Below are 21033 nucleotides of genomic sequence, written 5' to 3'. Positions count from 1 at the left end.
CACCACTGGAGACCGAGGTCCCCCCAGGAGGAGTCCGTGAGGACCTGGGCCACTTGGATTTACGAGCGGTCTCCTGTGGGCAGGTGTTGGAGGGGGAGTTCCAGAGGATAGAGGAGAGTAGAGCTGGAGCCAGGAGACCAACCAGATCTTCACCACTGGAAGCCTGCAGTCCCCCCGAGAGGAGCTCGTGAGGACCTGAGCCGCTTGGACTTAGGCAAGACCTCCTGGACGAAAGCTGAAGTCAGGAACCAGAGGACAAAAGCCGAAGTCAGAAGCCAGTGGACGAAAGCCGGTCAGAAGCCAGGAACAGCAACTAGAAACTCTAGGAAGAGTGAACTTCGTTGCAAGGCAAGAAGTGGAGCCAGTTGCAGGGTTTAAGAATCCTAGGAGCGTCTGACGTCACCACAGGGCAGTGCTTTACATTCCCGCACTGGCCCATTTAAATGTTGAGCCCCTGTGCGAGCACGCGTCTAGGGGGCGGGGCCAGCCACGGAGCATCGACAGCATCTTCCTCGAGGAGGGAAGGCTGCAGCAGGAGCCAGACAGGCCCGTACAAGGTGAAAAGATATCCCAGCGGCCCGGACCATCCCTGAGGTAGGTGAAGGGACTGGGGCACGGCCTGGGACCACAACACAACCCATAGCTCTGTATTCACAAGCACCATATTACCCCTGTGTGATAGAGTATATGACAGAGAGCCTCAGACTGCCTTAATGGACTGGCTCCAGCTATCTGGCCTGGTCTACCTTAAGGTCCAAAAAAACAAACAGGAAACTGATCCAATATTGCAGTAGCGACCAAGAGAAGAGGATCAGTGAACACCAGGAGTTCTTTATTCTGCACAAACATCATAAAAAGCCCGACTCAGGCCGAATTTCGCTCTTTGAGCTGTTTCAGGGGCTATTACATCTAATGCCGGTGGTTTGTCTCCATACAACAGCAGCCTCTTTGAGAATGCACTACAATTAAATGCCAGCACAGACACTTCACAAGAGCGGCTAGCTCTGTATCATCGGCATTTCTGGCTGTAATTTTGATCGCGTTGACCCATTGAGGGCTGGTATGGCATTCGATATGGCGGCTCTACACTGAATTTCTGACCCGATGATACGGAGCTAGCCGCTCTTGTGAAGTGTCTGTGCTGACATTTAATTGTGGTGCATTCTCAAAGAGGCTGAACTGCTGTATGGAGACAATCCACCAGCATTAGATGTAATAGCCCCTGAAGCAGCTCAAAGAGGGAAACTTGGCCTGAGTCGGGCTTTTTATGACATTTTGTGCAGAATAAAGAACTCCTGGTGTTCACTGATCCTCTTGTCTTGGTCATTACCGGTCCACCTTAAGACAGACAGGAAAGGGATCCTCGGGTGGGGGTGGTTCCCTGAGGTAAGGGATACAAAGATGAGGCCCTGAGAGAGTTATATAGGCCCCAGGGAGAAGAAGGAAGCTGTAATGGAGTGTGTGCTCTTTTGGAAAAACTGTTCTTGCATTGTCAGTCTGCTGAGGTAAGCAGCCATTTTGATTCTGTCTTGCTGAACTTTTTGTAATTAAACAGTTGAAAAGCAGAAAAGACTCCAGCCTGGTCTGTTCTCCGACATTCTCCTGTCTTAGACCGCTCCAAGGGCATCACCCTCTGCCTCTCCAGATGATCCTGCAGGCTCAATGGACTGACTAAAGCCCCTCACACATGACCTTCTGATGACAGCACCACTGGAGTCCTAAGACCTGTGATGGAGAAAGGAATGGGAGGAAAAGGACTAGAGATTAGGGATGTGCAGAAGGAAAAAAATTGTTTTGATTAGGTTTTTGTTTCGCCGGGACCCAAATTCATTGCATTAGTTTCATAGGGGGGGAAACCAATTCATTGATTAGTTTTATTTGTTGTCCGTTTTCCCATTAAAGTCAATGTGGGAAGTATTTGCAGCCTATTTTTGGCTGCAGAATTGGGGATTTCTTATCAATTCTGATGAAACGTCTGGGGAGCAATCATCAGAATGAGAAAAGAGCTCCAAAGTGCTTAGACCAAAGTGGCATGAAGAGCCTAAGGCACTGTAAAGGGGCAAAGGGGTACCAGGAGTGGCAAGAGTGCTTTAACAGAGGTGCAAAGCAGCAGTGAGAGTATCAAAAACACACCACAGCTTTAAAAGAGAGCACCGATAACAGTTGCATGAACCCTCGAAGGCAGCACGACAGGTAAAGTGGCAAGACAAGTGGCATCAACATCCTACAACACAATGAAGGGGGAACATAGCAAGCAGAAAGAGTGTCAGAAAAAACCACAAGGCACTGATAAAGGGACAAAGCAGCAGAAAGACTAGCACCAACACACTGAGGAGCCATTATAGTGGCAGGAACACCACAAGGAGTAGAGTGAGTTGTCTGGTGTATGGCAGCAAGGCAGAGTGGCAAAAAATTGATAGGGGCAAGACAGGCTGGCAGAGCTGAGGTAGTCAGTTCCCTGTAGTTTTGATAGGGGCAAGAAAGGCTGGCCCTGAGGAGAGTTCCCGTTCCTTTGCACAGGAAAGGGCTCCCTAGAATGGGTTCGCCCCTAGAATGGGGTGTTTCTGTTGGCATCTAGTGAGCTCTCGCTGGTCTTTTAAAATCTGGTGGATGTAGCATATATACAAATGACAATTTTCAAGGCCGAGGTGGAAGAGGTTTCCATGTGAACAGCAGTTCAACATGGGTCAGCGGGTGTTAAGAGATGGGCTGGCTACACCCGGGGAGAGTTCCCTTTCCTTTGTGCAGGAGCACGAACCTTCATGTGTAGCGAGTTGATGTGGAGGAGGTTTCCATGTGAACAGCAGTTCAACATGGGTCAGAGCGTGCTAAGAAATAGGCTGGCTACACCCAGGGAGAGTTCCCTTTCCTTTGCGCAGAAAAGGGATCCCTGAAATGTGTTGGCACCTAGAGAGGAGCACAAGCCTTCAAGCGTGATGAGTCGACATGGAGGAGTTTTCTATGTGAACAGCAGTTCAACATGGGTCAGCGTGTGCTAAGAGATAGGTTGGCTATACCCGGGGAATATTCCCTATCCTTTGCGCAAGAAAGGGCTCTCTAGAATGGGTTTGCCCCTAGAGTGGAGCACGAGCCTTCAAGCATGGGAGTTGAAGTGGAGGAGGTTTCCTTGCGAACAGCAGTTCAACATGGGTCAACGGGTGTTAAGAGATAGGCTGGCTATACCTGGGGAGTGTTCCCTCTCCTTTGCATAGTAAAGGGCTCCCTGAAATGGGTTGGCCCCTAGAATGTGGTGGAGGTGGTTCCATTGGCATCTAGTGAATACCCAGAAGCTATTAACTGTACTTATGCACTTCAGCTGATGACAAAAGAACTTGAAGAACTCTCAGAAATAAGAAAACTGCTACTCAAGTCCAAATCTACAATATCAACCTATGTTGACTTTGTAGCTTACACAGTGCTTCTGTAAACTATGGAAACACAGAGGATGAACTAGAGTACAACTACCATCAGTTATCTATAGCACTAGAAACATTAATGTTGGCACCTAAGAAACATCTAGGGAAAATGTCCCGTATTATGAAGGTTATGAAAACTATTGAGCATATGAAATATCCAAGCTCCAAGCTGGACAGACAGGTATAGCATTAGAGGTCACGCCCTTGTAGGGATGTAAGGACTGGACGGACAGGCACAGCATTATGGGATAGAGGTCAAGCCCTTGTAGGGATGTAAGGCCTGGATGGACAGGCACAGCATTAGAGGATAGATGTCAAGCCTTTGTAGGGACATAAGGCCTGGACGGACAGGCACAGCATTAGAGGTCAAGCCCTTGTAGGGACGTATGGCCTGGACAGTGGACAGACTTGCACAGTGTTTCAGGTCACGTACTTGTGCTGATATTATCTGGAGCACAGGAGGCAGTTGGAGCTGCTGCAAGGCTTTCAATTGCTTTTATTCATCTTGCCATTCACAGGGAAAATTTGGAAACCCAAGCAAAGGCATGTCTATTTTCAAAAACACTAGCATTTCCATCAACTCTGGAGCCAGCCTTGAGCGGTGAGGGCTTATGATATCCCCTGTCATTGAAAATACACGTTCACTGGGCACACTGGTTGGTGGACATGACAGATATGGCTAGGTGTGGCCAGACAGTGGACTTGTGTGCCCAATATGCCAGCGGATCTGTCTGCATGTCCTTTGTGGGCTCTGAGAGATACCATGTTACTGACATTTGTGCTGATGTCTCCTTTGCTTGGGTGGGCTGAGATTCAATCATGCCAGCTGCTTTCTCTCTAGCCCATTGTAGAACAGATAATTCTTTATGGGCAACATGGCTTTGGCGTACTGAAGTGGAGGAGGAAGTACTAGCGTCGCTGACAGAGTACTTCTCCTGCTCGGGCTAGCACAACTCTCTGAAGTGTCCGCTATTTCCTCCTCCGCTTCATGCCTAATCTGTCTCTGCCTATGGCGATCCTGTTCACGGACTTTTATTAACAGCAGGTCCTTCACCAATAGGAGACAATCGTACTGTAGGGCGAGTTTCCCTTTCACATGGGGATCACAGACAGTGGTGAACATGTATGTGTTGTCTTCTGTTAAAGGCCTTAATCTCTCTTGCTCTTGCTTCTGCAAAATGTCCGGACAATGCAGCACCTCTGCTGTCATTCCCTCTTCCTGTTTAAAGCCCTCCAAATTTTCCTCCAGAAAATTAACTATAGGGATGATGTCAGCCAAGGTGGCACTTCTTGAACTCAGCTCCTCCGTGGCATCTTTGAAGGGCTGCAGGATTTTTACCAGCTGACTCATAACTGACCAATCTTGATGCCCTAGGGGACAATGCCCAGCTATGTCCATTGCTGCAGAAAGTTCATGAAGGGGTGTCTGCTGCTCCACTAACCTCTGCAGCATAATATAGGTGGAATTCTACGGGTGGCAATGTCTTGAATGAGACACTTGTGAGGCATCTCCAAATCAGTCTGCTTTTGTTGGAGAACCTGCCCCACCTTCACACTTCTGTGGAAGTGGACTATGTTCCTGCACTTGTATATTAACGTATGCAGGTATTCATTCTCTTGGTGACTGGACTCCAACCCCAGAGCTGACTTCACTACCAGGTGCAGAGTGTATGCAAAACATCGGATGTTCTGAAAGTGCCCGTCGGATATTGCCTTTACCATGTTTGCAGCATTGTCTGTGACAAAGAACTCTGCCTGAAGATTCCTGTCTTGCTGGTGTAGCTACCAGCCCGCCATCATCTGTCTGATGCATGCTAGAATATTGGCTGAGGTATGGGCATCGTCCGTCAGGTGGGTGTGCAGTAAAGCCCACCTCCACACTGATACTTGTTCTCTAATAGAGCTGTTGCATGCCCCTGCCACAGCCACATCCCACCAGTGGGCTGTCAGGGAGAGGTAAGAGTGTGCAGCATTATTAGCTGTCCAGACATCGCAAGTGAAATGCACACTGCCCTCTGCTTTAGCTAGCAGCGCTTGGATGTGACTGTTACACTGGTTGAACAGGCTGGGGATGACATTTCTGCTAAATATGGTTCTGGAAGGGACTTTGTAATTTGGAACTAAGACCTTCAGCAAATGCTTGAAACCCACATTCTGCACTATCTGCAAAGGGCTGCTGAGCGACTGTCGGCTTTCCCCTTTGTTCTAGTTTAAAAGCTGCTCTATCTCCTTTTTAAAGGTTAGCGCCAGCAGTCTGGTTCCACCCTGGTTAAGGTGGAGCCCTTCCCTTCGGAAGAGACTCTGCCTTCCCCAAAAGGTTCCCCAGTTCCTAGCTAAACTGAATCCCTCTTCCTTGCACCATCGTCTCATCCACGCATTGAGACTCCGGAGCTCTGCCTGCCTCTGGTGATCTGCGCGTGGAACAGGGAGCATTTCAGAGAATGCTACCCTGGAGGTTCTGGATTTAAGCTTTCTACCTAAGAGCCTAAATTTGGCTTCCAGAACCTCCCTCCCACATTTTCCTATGACGTTGGTGCCCACATGTACCATGACAGCCGGCTCCTCCCCAGCACTATGTAAAATCCTATCTAGGTGACATGTGAGGTCCGCCACCTTTGCACCAGGTAGGCATGTTACCAGGTGATCCTCACGCCCACCAGCTACCCAGCTATCTACATTCCTAATAATCGCATCACCAACTATGATGGCCGACCTAACCCTTCCCTCCTGGGCAGTAGGCCTTGGGGAGATATCCTCAGTGTGAAAGGACAATGCATTACCTGGAGAGCAGGTCCTTGCTACAGGATCCTTTCCTGCTGCACCCTTTGATGCTCTCCAGTCATGAGACCTTCTTCCTCCAAGGCAGCACCAGGGCTGCCAGTCTGAAGTTGGGACTTGGCTACTATGTCCCTGAAGGTCTCATCTACATACCTCTCTGTCTGCCTCAGCTCCTCCAGGTCTGCCACTCTAGCCTCCAGAGATCAGACTTGTTCTCTGAGAGCCAGGAGCTCTTTGCATCACATGCACATGTACAACTTCTCATCAGTGGGTAAAAAATCATACATGTGACACTCGATGCAAAAGACTGGGAAGCCCCCCTCTTGCTGCTGGACTGCTGCCTTCATCTCAATTTTGATCAGTTCCTGGTTAAGTTTTAGGTTGCTATGGGAGTAGGAATGTGGCTGTCCTTTAAATGTCGTAGTGGCCTCATGGGGTCTGATCAAACTCTCAATAAAGTTTTTGTTGTTTTTGTTTTGTTTTTTTTTGGGGGGGGGGGAGTGGCACCTGCCTATAAATTAAAGGATGAGCTAGGGGTGGGTGGGCAAGGGGTGGGAGGGTTGGGAAATACAGTCTAACTTCAGTTAGTCAGCCAGAGTGACTCACTGCTCTCTTGATTAACAAATGATGGTACCTATTCAAACCAAATCACACTACCTCAACACCTTTCCAAGGTGAGTAACTGAGCTGAACTTTTCAACCTTTTTACTTAGGTATACTCTACTCCTAGCTTATTTCTAGTTTCTGGCTACTTTTGTGGGGGGTTTGTGTGTGTGTGTGTATGTGGTTTTTTTAATACAAACACTCAGTTCTGCTTACTAGCTGCCTTACAGACTTTTAAAAATAAACACACTACCTACTGCTTACTAGCTACCTTATTTACTGACTATTTAAAAATATTTATTTATTTATTTATTTATTTATAGGATTTATATACCAGATGTTCCTGTATAATATACATATCACACCGGTTTACAAGGAACAAGAACTATCGCCTCATTAGCGGTTTACATTGAACAGATTAAACAATTAACAATTAGTAGTTATTTGCTGAACAGTTAACAAGAAACATGAAAGGCGCAAGGAGGAACTTAGTGGAGCTTACAGTGAACCGAAACATGATTATATGATTATATACATTTCAATAGTGAACTCTTCGGGAACTTGTATGCCGGGGGCTGGGGGAAGAATGACTAAGCTGAAATTGTCATTCTTCCTGCTCTTAGCTCTCAGGGAATGCTTGTGTGAACAACCAAGTTTTAAGTTTCTTTTTGAATGTAGTATGGCAATGTTCAAGGCGAAGGTCTGGAGGTAGCGAGTTCCAGAGTGAAGGGCCTAGAATAAACAGTCTAACTTGTTTATTCACTGCCTTACTGACTGTTAAAAGCACAAACACACAAACACACTAAATAATATTCCCAAATAGTTAACTTTGCCCCAATATTTTTAAAAAAGACAATGTCCCAAGCAAAAGCTTACTGATTCCTTTCAGCCACCAGCAAGGTGATCCTCTCCTTTCAGTGCTCCCACTGTGTGAGAGAAAGAGACTGGTGTATGTGAATGTGAGAGAAAGAATGTGATTCAGGGAATGAGAAGCCTGTGCACATGGAGAGTGAGCATGGAAATAAGAGACTGGTGTGTGTGTGTGTGTGTAACAGAGAGAAAGTAATTATGGGAATGAGAAGCCTGTGCATGTGAAGAGAGTGAGCATGGGAGTGAGATACCTGTGTGTGTGTGAGACACAGCATGGGAGGGAGAAGCCTGTATATGTAAGACCAATAATGGAAGTGGGAAGCCTGTTTGTGTATGAGCGCTGAGAGAGTTCAGGTGACTGGTGTGTGTGTATGTGTGTGTATGTGTGTGTGTGTGTCTGTATGTGTGAGTGTGTGTGAGAAAGTGATTATGGGAATGAGAAGCCTGTGCATGTGAAGAGTGAGCATGGGAGTGAGAAACCTGGGTGTGTGTGAGACACAGCATGGGAGTGAGAAGCCTGTATATCTGAAAGAGAACATGGGAGAGGGAAGCCTGTGTGTATATGTGTGTGTGTATGTATGCATGAGAGAGATCAGATGACTGGTGTGTGTTTGTGTGTCTGCCTGTATATCTGAAAGAAAACATAGGAGTGGGAAGCCTGTGTGTGTGTGTGTGTGTGTGTGTTTGCATGAGAGAGATCAGATGACTGGTGTGTGTTTGTGTTGTGTGTGATTATGGGAATGAGAAGCCTGTGCATGTGGAGAGAACAAGCATGGGAGTGAGAGACTGGTGAGTGTGTGTGAGACAGAGAAAGTGATTATGAGAGTGAGAAGCCCATATATATAAGTAAAACACGGGAGTGGGAAGCCTGTGTGTGTGTATGGCATGAGAGAAACTGTTCAGGAAGGTGACTGGTGTGTGTGTGTCAAAGACTGTTTGGGAGATGATAGGTGTGTGAGAGACAGAAACTGGTCATGGGGGCATGACTGGTATGGTGTGTGTGTGAGAGAGACATGGGCCCTAAGGAAGAGGACCATGAGTATAGAGCTTAGCCTCTACTGCTGCTTCTAGTGTGTGCTATGGCCTGCATGGAAGAGGAGTAGGAGAGCTGCTGGAGGGGGTAAGTAAAGGTGGCTTTTTAAGTTTATTTTTCTTGATTGACTGCCATTTTAATTATTTAATATTATGTGATGTGTCTACTTTTTAAAAATATTTTATTGGTGTTTGGAGAATTTTTAATAGTTTTTAATAGTTTTTAATTGTTGGATGTTAATCTGTTCATAGCTGTTTTGAAACATTTATACTGCTTATTAGTATAGTTTTACAATTATTTCTGTGTGTGGATCTATAGCTGCTTGTTAGTTCTGTTTTCCTAATAAGAGGTGTATTGGTTTTTAGGGCCTGATTTAATATTTGTAGTGTTACTTTTTCATAGATAGGGTTGCTCTTGTTTGAGTGTATTCCATAATACTGGTGTAACTGTGTGCGGATTAGTTTATGTGCATTACTACAGATCCTGGGATTATGTTAGGTCGGTTCTGTGTCTGTTACCGAGATGAGATATTTTACTAGCATGTAAGCATGTGTATCAGTCTTATTTGTTGTGTTTTCTCAAGAGGACATGCATTGGTGGTAAACTGCTGTCTTTTCATAAGTAGGGCTATTGAGCCTGGAAGTAGAAGGAGTTTGAGTTGCTGTTACTGAGATGACACCAGAACCAGAATATCTTTTTTGCAGGGTGAGTTGTATGGGGAATGTCATAATTCTGCTTTACGTCCATTATTGTGGATCAGGGGGGTTCCCGTGGGTGAAAACTGTACTTTTACATCTAACCCTGTGACGATCATGGGTCAGTGTGTCATGCATGTGAGAACCATCTGTCAGATGTGTCCCGACAGAAAAAAGGTTGAGAACCACTGATTTACAGAATGATTGGTTGGCTCTGCTTCCTTGGGCGGAGTTCTCGTACAGCCACCACAAACACTCAGCTACCGGCAGTTCTCCTTTCTATATGGTGTATGGGAAATGTCTTCGACCTCCCTTGTCCTTGCCATTGGTAGTACCATCTCCAGCCGTGCAACTCATGGTCCAACAGTTACTTAGTCTCTGGAACTCTACCCGACTGAAGCTGCAACGCACTGCAATTATCGCTATGAAGTACGCAGACCGCCTATGATGTCTGGTCCAAGCCTTCCTTCCGGGGGACAATTTATAGTTAAGTATGAAATATCTTCGCTTGCGGCTTCCCTCCATGCACCTCGCCCCAAAGTACATTGGTCCGTTCCCCGTCACGGAATGGGTGGGGGCAGTCACTTATCGCCTCCACCTCCCGCCTACGCTCAGGATCCACAATGTCTTCCATGTTTCCCTGCTGAAGCCGTTGGTTCTGTCCATCTTCCATAGGAAGAACCCTGCACCAGCCATGCCTGAGGCACACGAGGATTCAGTCTACCAAGTCAAAGAGGTCCTAGATGTGTGATTCCTCCACAGAAGTTGGGAGTACCTCATCTCTTGGCAGGGTTATGGTCCTGCGGAGAATTCCTGGGAGCTGGCCTCCAACATACTGGACAAGGACCTCCTCCATCAGTTCCATGTGGATCATCCTGCTAAACCTAGACCCCCGGGAAGGAGGCATAGGAGAGGGGGTACTGTTACGGTCCCGGGCCATGCCCCAGTCGCTCCACCTACCTCGGGGCCGGCCCAGGACGCAGGAACTTCTATTCAGCCTTCTAGGCCAGACCTGGCTCCTGCTGTGGCTCTCCCTTCGCGAGGGAGATGCCGCCAATCCGATGCGCTTGGCCCCGCCCCCTAGGCGTGTGCACAGGGGCTTGAACTTTTAAAGGGGCCAGCGTGGGAAGAGGGAGGACAGCCTTCGGATGACATCAGACGCTGCAGGGTATTTAAACCCTGCAGGGTATTTAAACCCTGCAGCTTGGCCTAAACCTTGCCTTGCAATGAGGTTCACTCTTGTAAAGAGTTACTAGTTGCTGCATCAGGATCCCTGTCGTTCTCTTCAGTCTCTGTCTTCTGGTTTGTGACTCCAGCTCTGTTCCTGGACTTCTGCTTCAGCTTTCTTCTTTGGCTTTGTCTTTGGCTTCTGACTCCTGGCTTCTGACCTTGCCTCGTCCACTGGCTTCAGCTTCTGTCCTTGGCTTTGTCTTTGGCTTCTGACTCCTGGCTTCCAACCTTGGCTCGTCCACTGACTTCTGGCTTCAGCTTCCGCCCTTGACTGGACTTCAGCTTCTGGCTTCTCTTCATCCTCAGGTGCCCAGCTCTTCACCCACCAGGAGGCCTCACCTAAGTCCCAGTGGCCCGGGTCCTCACGGGCTCCTCCCGGGGTGACCATGGGTTTCCAAGGGTGACGTCTTCATCGACCTCCTGGTGCCGGCTGCTTCCCGGGCCTGTCTCCTCAGGTCCTCAGTTGCAGAGGATCTCGCCTAAGTCCCAGCCGCTCGGGTTCTCAGGGGCTCCTCCCGGGGGGACCGCAAGCTTCCAAGGTTGAAGTCTTCCAGGGCCTTCTCCTCAGTGTCGCCTCCCGGCTGCGACATCCACTGTGGATTCCCACAGTGCATCACCATCCGTCGCAGCCGACCCAAGGGTCCACACTCCTAACACAACTGCTTCCTTCCCAAAAGTCTTTTACCTACCATCTCAGTCTTTTATCCACCACTGTCTTGACGAAAATATGCCAAAGTCCTCTGGGGGGGAGGGGATTCAGAAGTCTGGTGGAGGCAATATGGCACCATCTGTTACTGTTTGGGGGTATGATGCCTCTGCTTCCTTTAAATATGCTGAAATACATTTATTCTGACTTAGTCCATACGATGCATTGGGCAAAAGAAAAAGAAGAGTAAGACTAATTATTTGATGATGGAAAAAGTAATGTAACATTTTACAATGAACTTTTAGAAAATGGTGAATATTATATAGTGAAATCTTACACATATATGTAGATGTAACCCTTATTTATATTTTCTGGGGCAGCTCTGGCTAATCATTCACTCCCTCAATGACTCTTAATTCCTGGGAGGGATCCTTTTTATCAGGGGAATCTCTCGCTTATGGCCCAGGCGGTGAAAGAAGGTTGCCAGTGTGTGTGTGTGTGTGTGTGTGCTGCACTTTAAGTGCTTCTCATGAGGTGAGAGGCTATAAAAACTCAGACAGAACCAGGTCTGAGTCTTAAATAAAGTTTAAAGTTAAATAAAGTCCATTTATCCAAAATGATGAGTGTACATCTGACTGTAGTTACAGGGTTCTTTCTGTGTAGGTAGGTGTCCTTATTATAGACCTCTGGGTAGTGCCCATGGTGGTTTTAAATGTGCTTACTCTCCCAGCGGCTGTCTAATGGAATCCTAGTGAAAGGGTTCCCTTTTAATTGGAAAAATCCTATCTTTAGAGATCTTCTTTTCCATGGACACCCAGTCTGTCTTGATTCCTGGGTGGAAATCCGGATGGGCTCTCCTTCTTTTGTATTTTCTTCCTTTGATGTGCTATTACTTTATACCTCAGCTGGTACTTCAGGTGATTTCTCTTGTGGAAAATTCTGGGGACCAGGCTATTAATCCTGCAATAAAATCCCAGTGGGGAAGGAGGATCCAAAAACTCCCCATTACTTTTTAAGTCCAAAAAATGCTTTAAATCTCAATCTGGATAGATTTTCTACTGTCACAATCTCTCACAGCAGGATCCATCACTGGTAATTGCCTACTTAGGGAGTAGAGTAGGCTCACAGATATTTGGTCCCATGAAGAGAGTTCTTTCACCCCAAAGGGATATCAGGCAAAAAAGTCTATTTTAGGGAAGTTAACCAAATTGGTAGTGCAGTAATAATGGAAGATTTCAATTACCAAAAATTACGAGGGAAACCAAAAATTCACATCATTCATCAATGGTAAATCCTAAATGAAGGTGTCAGCAAGTCAGATTTTGTGTATACAAAGAAACCAACCGGTCTTTTCTATCATTCATTTCATTAATCTAATTTTTAGAAAAAAGGAGGCAAAAAACCTTTAATATTCTTTTCTTAATTGTCCAATTTTCACAATGTCCATATTTTTATTTAATTTTTAATGTTTGATTTTGTAATCCCACAGTCCAAAAAAGAGTATATTGATAACAACAGCCCTTAGTGAAAAACTGAAAAAACAGCCCAATATGGCCGTTGTTTCGCAATCATTTCTCTTCCTCAGGGGCACATTAAACTTCTTATCATAAAAAGACAGTTGCTGTTTTGAGCAGGACTCGGTGACTCAATTGTCATCTTATAGGAAGAGGACCATTGAATAATCAAGGGGTTAAAGGGGCACTTAGAGAAGATTTATTTATATTTATTTATTTATATTCTTTTTTATACCGAAATATAGCAGGCTGCCTTCATTCCGGTTTACATTGTAACAACAGTTTCATACAGTGAACAGTTATAAAATTATAAATAACATCAAACTAAGAGAAAAATGTGGTTATATAACGTCTCAGCAAAAGTAGATTAAACATTTTTTTTAGAATGAGACAAAATAGGTTAGTTTAGTATAGTACTTATTAGCATATATAATGAAGAAATTGTGTTTAGAAGGTGGTTGGGAATGGTCTATATAGATCAAATCATTCTGTGTATGATTGTCTAAATAGCCATGTCTTTAGTTCTTTTTTGAAGTTTTTGGAATCTTTGATGGAACTTAGATATTCTGGGATAGAGTTCCATTCTTTTGGGCCAGCTATGGAGAAAGCTCTATGTCTAGTAGAGGATAGTTTTGCAGAGGAGAGAGGATAAGATAAGGCCATTGTGGAAAGATTAAACAATTTCTTTACTTCTGTGTTTATGGAAGAGGATGTTGGAAAGATACTCATTCTGGAGAAGGTTTTCATGGGTGATGATACAGATCAACTGAACCAAATCATGGTGAACCTAGAAGATGTGGTATTCATTATTGACAAATTGAAGAGTAGTAAATCACCTGGACTAGATGGTATACACCCCAAGGTTCTGAAAGAACTAAAAAATGAAATTTAAGAACTAATAGTAAAAATGTGTGACCTATCATTAAAATCATCCAATGTACCTGAAGATTGGAAGATGGCCAAAGTAACTCCTATATTTAAAAAGGGATCCAGTGGTGAACTAGAGAACTATAGACTGGTGAGTCTGACTTCAGTGCAAGGAAAAATCATGGAAATTGTTATAATGAATAAAATCACAAAACATTTAGATAGACATGGTTTGATGGGTAGGAGGTGGATCCGTGGGCTGAGGTGGGGTTCATGCAACCCATAGGTGATGGCCTATGGGTCCCCAACATCAACATGGCCTATGGGTCCCCAACATCAACATGGGCTGAAGCTGGAGGCCACTGGAGCTTCACCTATACTAGCCCACGTTCCCCTCGGGTTGAGCCTTCGGGTGCTGGGGCCGGCAGGACTTAGGTGGGCCTCAAGGTTAAGTACAGCAGCCAGCAAGTGGTGTGGTTCTATCCCGGACGGGATGTGGAACAGGAACTCAAGCACCAAGGGACTAGAAGGAACTGGAGATGCCTGAGCAAAGGAAGGCCGAAGCCTTAATAATTTATGTCCAGAGGATAGGGACAGAGGCATCACTGTCAAGCTTGAATAGAAGCTGGCAGTACTTGGAAGGTGTAGCAAGCAACGTGGAACTCTGGACTAAAGAAAGTCTGAGGCGAAGTTGTTCATAGCAATGGTCAAGGCGCGGAGAAGGCGCGGAGAAGGCAGGCATGGTCAGATGTAGCAATGGTCAAGGCACAGAGAAGGCAGGCATGGTCAGATGTAGCAATGGTCAAGGCATGGAGAAGGCAGGCAAAGTCAGGCATAGCAGAGGTCAAGCTTGGAGAAGACAGGCGAAGTCAGGCATAGCAGAGGTCAAGCTTGGAGAAGGCAGGCGAGGTCAGGCGTAGCAGAGGTCAGGCTTGGAGAAGGAAGGCGACGTCAGGCCTAGAAGAGGTAAGAACAAGATAGTTAATCCAGTAGACAGATGAGCTGATCACAAGGAACAGGAACCAGGAATCACAGGAACAAGACAAGCGCAAGGCAACTAGAACTCAGAAACCAGGAGACCAAGGCGACCTGTTGCAAAGGCAATGCTGAGGAGCGCTGCCTGAGCTTTTATATGTTGAGGGAACTGACGTCAACATCCGGGTCCGCGGCCAAGTTCCCACCGCGGGCCCTTCAAAGGTTTCACTGGTGCACCTGCTCGCGCCTAGGGCGGGGTGCGGCGCTGCCAGCGGCGTCTCTCCGCGAATCCCGCAGAGAGGCCCGACGGATGGAGGCATCCTGGCTGGAGGTCCCGGGAAGCAGAACAGGGCTGGAGATGCTGATGGAAGTCTGAGGTCTGGTAAACAATATCAAAATATGGTAGGGTAATTTATAGCCATCCATACCTTTCTTGAATCATAGAATCATAGATGAGGTCCAATTTTGAAAAGTTTTATCATAGATGCATCCTCAAAATACTCTAGTATGTGGGCTTTTTTTTCAAAGCTGGTAAACGCTGTTTTACTAATATCACCAGACATCACAAACTTGTTAGAACTGTATGACTAGCATCATTTATACTGCACTTATGATTATTAAGCTTTCCAGATGTTTTCTCCTAGACTTTGAACTGGTTACCCTTTCAAACTCTTTATGCACCCCTTGAAAGGTATTTAAACATTCATTCATTCTCTATCATATTATTTTTTCCAGCTAAATTAGATCCAGAAGTTTTAGCATGTTTTCTTAGCTGATGCTGCACATATCACTGACCATTTTCATCATGCTCCAATTTCCTCCTTGACTATATATATACACACACACACACATGAGCATAACATATTTAGCATTTATTTATTTATTTATTTATTTATTTATTTATTTATTTATTTATTTATTTATTTGACATGTTTTGTATACCGTCCTTCGGTTTTGCCATCAGAATGGTTCACATCATATTACTTAAACAATGAATGGTTCATATTAGCTAAACATCTTTGCGTCATAATAGTTGAACAGAGATTACTTCAAGGAGTCTATAGTTTGTAGAGATGTGAATCGGAACCGGTATCTGATCGGTTCCGGTTCCGATCCAAATCTTAAAAATTTTATCGCCCAGCCCGTTTTGAGTTTTGATTATTGGCTGCGCCCGATCCGATAATCAAAAAACCCTCCCCCACCCTCCCGAACCCCCAAAAAAGGTTTTAAAATTACCTGGTGGTCCAGCGGGAGTGCGGGGAGAGATCTCCCATTCTCAGGCCATCGGCTGCGTTAATAAAAATGGCGCCGATGGCCCTTTGCCCTTACCATGTGACAGGGTAAATGTAGCGCCGGCGCCATTTTGAATACTGGCTATATGGCCTGAGTGCAGGAGGTCGCTCCCGGACCCCCGCTGGACCCCCAGGGACTTTTGGCCAGCTTGGGGAGGCCTCCTGACCCCCACAAGACTTGCCAAAAGTCCAGCGGGGGTCCGGGAGCGACCTCCTGCACTCAAGCAGTATTGCCAGTATTCAAAATGGCGCTGGTGCTACCTTTGCCCTCACTATGTCATAGGGGCCGACGGTCGGCCCCTGTGACATAGTGAGGGCAAAAGCTAGCGCCGGCGCCATTTTCAGTACTGGCAGCCGCTAGCCTTTGCCCTCACTATGTCACAGGGGCCAGCCATTGGCCCCTGTGACATAGTGAGGGCAAAGGTAGCACCAGCGCCATTTTGAATACTGGCAATACTGCTTGAGTGCAGGAGGTCGCTCCCGGACCCCCGCTGGACTTTTGGCAAGTCTTGTGGGGGTCAGGAGCCCCCCCCAAGCTGGCCAAAAGTCCCTGGGGGTCCAGCGCCGGCCATCCAGTATTCCTACCATGTGACAGGGGCTGGCCAATGGCATGGATACCCTGTCACATGGTAGGGGCAAAGGGCCATCAGTGCCATTTTTATTAGTGGCAGCCAATGGCCCAAGAGCAGGAGATAGCTCCCCACACCCCCGCACCCCCGCTGGACCACCAGGTAATTTTAAAAGGTTTGGGGGGGTCGGGAGGGTAGGGGAGGCTAAGGGGGTCATTTTAAAGGGTTGGGGTTTTTTTTTTTTTATCGGGCCATCGGCGCCATTTATATTAGTGGCAGCCAAAATGGCGCCGATGGCCCGAGAGCGGGAGATCGCGCCGGGACCCCCCCCCCCCCCCCCCCCCACACACACACACACTGGACCACCAGGTAATTTAAAACATTTTTGGGGGGTTCAGGAGGGTGGGGAATTTGTTTTAAAGGGTCAGGGTGGGTTTAGGGGTTGTTTTGGTGTGCCGGTTTTCCCGTCCTCCCCCCCTCCTGATTTATGATTTTTCACGATAAATCGGGGGAATTTCTATTGTATCACGACTCTAACGATTTTTGACGATTTAAAAAATATCTGACGATTTTTTTAAATCGTCAGAAAATGATTCACATCCCTAATAGTTTGTATCTTAGTTTAAGAATAGTTTATATGTCTATCCTTATATGTGGCATTGAATGTAGTCTTAGGTGTTCTAATGTTCTATTGATTGATTGAAAACATGTATTTGCATTTACTAAAACAAATAGAGAGCATCAAAGAAAAAACTAATTTAAGCTGCTTTTAAAGGGCTTTCCCCATTTTGTGCCTGTTGGAAAACCTTTTTGAAAATAGGTTCCAAAGGTTTTATATGCCTAGAATCCACCCAGGGACCATAAGTTTTTGTTTACATTTTTGTAAAAGAATGAGGTACCTATTTTCTTTCTCTATAATAGTTATGAGTTTAGTAGCACAGATTTATTTTATTTGACAGTTACAGAACTGTAATCGCAGCCTGTTTGACCTAGTGTTAAAAATGGTGTGATGGGGGTATGAGATGGCAGATGGCAGCATGGGGCAGGAGTGTTCCTATCCATAGATGTGGCTTTTTCTGGAGTTTTCCTTGTTGTAATTATTTACCTACCTTGTGGGTCATAAGAGAAATATCAGACATTCGGGGGTCTTCCAAAAACTCCTTCAATGGTGCCAGTTTTGGGGCCCATGGATGCTGACATTCTGCAAAGCTCTGCATCACTGGGAGTACAGCCATTGGAGTGGTCAGGGGAGGAAGGTTTTGCCTCTGTCTCCCCCAGGTGCTTTTGCGTCCCTGAGTCCAGTGATTGGACTGCCTCTAGTGGACCCTACAGTGATTAGATAATCTGCCCCAGCTAACACTACAGCGATGGCTTTTACGTAGGCCATGTGGAGGGAAGCATCACTCCTGCAGCATATCCCCAGTGAGATCCTGAGCTTCACGATGGGAAGCAAGCACAGAGCACAGAAGATGGAAGATGTTGAAAAATCTGCTTCTTCCGTTGTTCTCTACTTTGCTAGCCAGGGGAGTTTCTCTCTGGTAAGATCTTCCACATTCACTCTAGAAGCCATATGGGATGCAGTATAAGGGCTGCGTAAAACTGTTATGTTTCAAATAATTCCTTTGGTTGGGAAGAATTTAGTTTTGGATACCGTGCTCAGTGTATGGAAAGTGCCAACTTTGATGATTTGTCTCAAGAAACTGAGTTGAAAGATTCTTTGGGGCATATGGAACTGTACAGGATCTATTCATTAAAGACATGGTTATTTTTGTTCAGTAAATTGGAGATAATTAAGAATTCTATCAGGAAGAAGAGCTTGAGATTTATCAACTTTCCTAAGTTGCCACTGTTGTCTGCCAAAGGCATGTTTAAACATTATTTACTGGAAATACGTAAGATTCCTGAATGAGCATTGTGAACGGTTTCACAGATTTATTACCTTCCTCCTTTCAAGAAGGAAAATATTGGGGAAGGCCATCAGGAATGTTCTGCTCTAACTGATAATACTTGGGAAATTACATCAGACAGTGCCTTCGCCTCTACTTTGATAGTCTCAATGGATATAGGGACTGGGTTTTCAGGCATTATTTTAGGCATCATAGTGAGCTTTACTTGCATTATATTTATGGTTTTCCCAGATGTGTAGCTAAACAAACATAGATAAAGCATAAGCAGTTTTTTGCTGACAAGATCCATGGTATTACAGTTAGGTGCTTTGTTTTATCTGAAATTCCACTACAAATGTTGTATTAAGTATAAAGGAAATTTGCATGCTTTTTATGTTCAACAAACTCCTTCTCCACCTCTGTTTGTTACACCTTAGCTCTTCTTTATAGCCTGTGTTCTTTATTAGTAATAGCTTTGGGGTGACGCTGCATTTTTCATGTTTGTATCTGTTTTATTTCCTGATGGATTGTGTGTTGGATCTCTCATTATAGAGGATTTGCATTTTTTAACTGTACTGGTTATTTAATTTATTTTTTTTATCTGTGATAATGTTTTATTTTAGTTCAGCTCTGAATTTCTTTCTCAAGATGAATCTTGATGATGCAATATCAAATTATAAATAAAGAGAAGAAAAAAATAACTGGTGTGATATTAGAGTGGCACAAGTGTTTTATTTCAGTTGTCTGATGAGTCTTTCCAGTTCTTGATCAATAAGCATTCTTGCTGCACAAATGAAATAGCACCAACCCCCATAAACTGGACCCTAGATGAGACTGAGATGAGTGAATGGAAAGCAAGAACCTGATAGATTTGGCACCTCTTAAAGGGCAATTTATATGCTGAAAATATGAGGCCGTTAATTGTCCAGTCATCTGAAAGTACTGCCTGGCTGATGAATAGGTTTTAAATCAAAGGAGACTGCCATTACAGTTCTGTAGGAATCAGGTACAATATCTGAAAAATCAGCAGAGCATTTGTGATGCTTGTTTTTGATAGGTTGGTTGGAGCTCAGAGTCTGCTATTGAGGCTCTTATCCATAAATTTCTACAGAAATTGACAGCCACAAAAGTTAGTATCTGAAAATTAAACATTATTTTAAATGAGATATAATTCAGTTTACCACAATCTGTCATATAAGAAATTGAAAGGGACAAAATGTGTAACCCCAGTAGCTGAACTTTTTAATAGAGAAAAAAATTCCATTAAAGTCTTTGTGATAAAGCCACAATTAGTTCTGCCACTTTCATCACAATACCGCTTTTAGATCTTCTTTAGTACATTACGTCTGCATCCATGCTTCTGTTTCATCTAGAGCAAAGGGTTAAGTGCAAGATGATTAATTACAATGGAACTCAAAGAAGACAGGAGGTCATGGTGGTAATTTAATTTCAGCTCTTGCTACAAAAAGGCTTTTTCGGGCACACTGGATTTTGGGAGTCGATAGGTAAAAACTAGGCCAATAGCAACCAATAGGTCATTTTTATCTCAGAGTCTTCAATTTCAATACATCAAATTTTCGCTAATGATTTGATGAAATGAAGGTCATTTATAGTGTTGATTGACCACAGTTCTAGCACCCTACTTCTACGTTTTAAAAAAACAAAACAGCTAATCTCAATGAGCTGTGTGTCACCCGTAAATCCAATACTTAAAACTAGTCAGACCATTATTCCTGTGCTTGCTAAGCTATTATGGGCTCTGGTTAACTGCTGTATTGATTCTGATGTTTTATTGCTTGCATACAAAAAGCTTAAACAGCCTTGGACAATAACACATTTGTTGTTCTGGGAAGAAGAAACGGAAGGACTGAGGGCCAAGACTATTAAACCACAGTTAGTAAGTACAAAGAAACAACCACTCCTTGAATAGCAAATAATCAGTTGCCAGTCCAGATGCAGTATTATAAACATATGTGATCTTTTCTTACCCACTGTAGTATTTTTCTCATTTCCTTTGTATGTTACTGAATGTATTATTTAAAGTTGTTATAAAGTGATGAACTGACAGTGATCTATAATGAGGCCAGAATGCCAAAATTGATAGATGATGATATTGTTGCCTACCACATCCCTTGGACATCATATCTAGAAGCATGTGTTCGGTCTTGGCAGAATGAATGAACATCTTCCTCAATGTTCCCCCTTTCCTTTGAAACAAAGAAAAAGGGGAAAAGTTGTGTGAGATGGCAATGAAAAAGAACAGGTAATATTTAATTTAATATTTGTTTTTAAATTGCCACATTGCTTCAAAGGCAATGTTGTCCTGTTTATTCCATGGACTGATTCTATTGATATCTGATTGGCAGGTCTAACTCATGTGACAATGCCATGGGTTAGTTTCCTGCCATTCTTATTTTCCCATCTGCATTCACTGACACATTCATAGTTCTGCACTGATTTGGATTAATCTCAAATGTACACCTCACAGTTGTTTGGATTGCCACATTTCCTACTCACTTGATATTCTTCTGGCCCTTTTACCTTTTTTTCATTATTGTTCTTTCCTCAGAATTCAGTTTCACCTATTTACCAGTATTAAAATATCTCAGCACTACTTAGACAGTTAAGTTCTGACCTAGCCAGCTAAGTGGCACTGTTT

The sequence above is a fragment of the Rhinatrema bivittatum genome, chromosome 7 (assembly GCF_901001135.1).
Source record: "Rhinatrema bivittatum chromosome 7, aRhiBiv1.1, whole genome shotgun sequence".
Classification (NCBI taxonomy): Eukaryota; Metazoa; Chordata; class Amphibia; order Gymnophiona; family Rhinatrematidae; genus Rhinatrema; species Rhinatrema bivittatum.
The sequence above is the reverse complement of the archived record's forward strand: the minus strand, read 5'-3'. Positions refer to the sequence as shown.